This window comes from Phocoena sinus, chromosome 19, assembly GCF_008692025.1.
Source record: "Phocoena sinus isolate mPhoSin1 chromosome 19, mPhoSin1.pri, whole genome shotgun sequence".
Classification (NCBI taxonomy): domain Eukaryota; kingdom Metazoa; phylum Chordata; class Mammalia; order Artiodactyla; family Phocoenidae; genus Phocoena; species Phocoena sinus.
The window spans coordinates 22,514,621-22,516,470 of record NC_045781.1 but is presented as its reverse complement, the minus strand read 5'-3'; the positions used below and the strand labels follow the sequence as shown (position 1 = coordinate 22,516,470).

The window sequence follows — 1,850 nt, the reverse complement described above, 5'->3', positions numbered from 1 at the left end:
ACAAACTATCATGTATAAATAAGCTACAAGGATATATTGTACAACACAGGGAATATAGCCAATATTTTATAATAACTATAAATGGAGTATAACCTTTAAAAATTTTGTATCACTGTATTATACACCTGTGGCATATAATATTGCACATCAACTATACATCAATTTTTAAAATTAAGGTATAGTTATATATTATATGCATAATTATATATTAAATACATTATTATAAATTTAATATATGACTAAGGAGAAAATATTTGCAAATGATGTGACCGACAAGGGCTCAATTTCCAAAATATACAAACAGCTCATACAACTCAATAACAGCAACAACAAAAAACACAGTTGAAAAATGGGCAGAAGACCTAAATAGACATTTCTCCAAAGAAGACATACAGATGGCCAATAGGCACATGAAAAGATGCTCATCATTGCTAATTATTAGAGAAATGCAAATCAAAACTATAATGAAGTGTACCACCTCACAATGGTCCGAATGGCCATCATTAAAAAGTCTACCTGGGGTGTGCTCAGAGCACAGGGCCTGAAGAAATGGCTTCTCTGTTTACAACAAACCCAAGAGGAATCTGGGTTAATTGTGACAAGAGGCACAAAACTTGTGGCCTTCCTGTGAACAAATACCCAACACGTGTCCCCCTGCACCTCCATGTGGCTGCTGGGCAGGGCTCGATACTGGAAGGAAAGCTACAGTATTTAGTGGGGGAGTTTGCCACCTAGAGCCTATCTGGTCCACACATGGGTGGGCCATGAGTGGTCTTATAGACATAAAGGCTTTGAACCTCTCTTTTCAAGGAAAGAAAAGAAAAAGAAAAATAGATTCTATATGCCATTCTGGAAAAGGCAAAACTATGGAAACAATAAAAAGATCAGTGGTTGCCAGGAGTTTGCGGGGAGAGGGAGATGAATACACAGAGTACAGAAGTTTTTACGAGCAGTGAAAATGCTTTGAATGACATTATAATGCTGGCTATATGTCATCATACTTTTGTCCAAACCCATAGAATGTGCAACACTATTCACTTCATTAAAGTGAACCCTAAGGTGAACTGTGGACTTTGGTGATTATCTGTCAATGCAGTTCATCCTTGGTATTAAAAAAAAAAAAGGGTGCCACTCTGTTGATAATGGCTGTGCATGTGAGGGGAGAGGGTATTTGGGGGAGTTTCTGTACCTTCCTGTCAATTTTGTTGTAAACCTAAAACTGCTTAAGAAAAAAAGTCTCAAAAGAATTAACACTCAGGGTAGAAGTTTTTGGCAAAACTTTTGTATACATATTATATGGTGTGTGTTGGTTGGATTGTGATGTAAAATTTTTTTTTGATCAAAAAAGTTTGCAGGCCACCATAGTTAAGTTATACTGGCAAATAAAAGCACAAATTAACCTAAAAAAATAATACAAATAATAAATGCTGGAGAGGGTGTGAAGAAAAGGAAACCCTCTTAAACTGTTGCTGGGAATGTAAATTGGTGCAGCCACTACGGAAAACAGTGTGGAGGTTCCTCAAAAACTAAAAATAGAGTTACCATATGATCCAGCAAGCCCATTTCTGAGCATATACCTAAACAAAACTATAAGTTGAAAAGATACATGCACCCCTACATTTGTAGCAGCACTATTTACAATAGCCAAGACATGGAAGCAACCTAAGTATCCATCGACAGATGAATGGATAAAGAAGATGTGGTATATATATATACCATGGAATATTACTCATTCTAAAAAAGAATAAAATAATGCCATCTGCAGCAACATGGATGGACCTAGAGATTATCATACTAAGTGAAGTAAGTCAGAAGAGAAATACAAATACCATATGACATCACTTATATGT

The 1,850-nt window shown here is 35.9% G+C and overlaps 1 non-coding gene across 1 annotated transcript; it reads left to right on the top strand.

Moving 5' to 3' along the window:
* Positions 1-518: 518 nt before the first annotated feature.
* Positions 519-648, top strand: LOC116744842. The gene has a single exon (XR_004347172.1). It is a non-coding gene; the product is annotated as a small nucleolar RNA SNORA11 (small nucleolar RNA).
* The last annotated feature ends 1,202 nt before the right edge of the window (positions 649-1,850 follow it).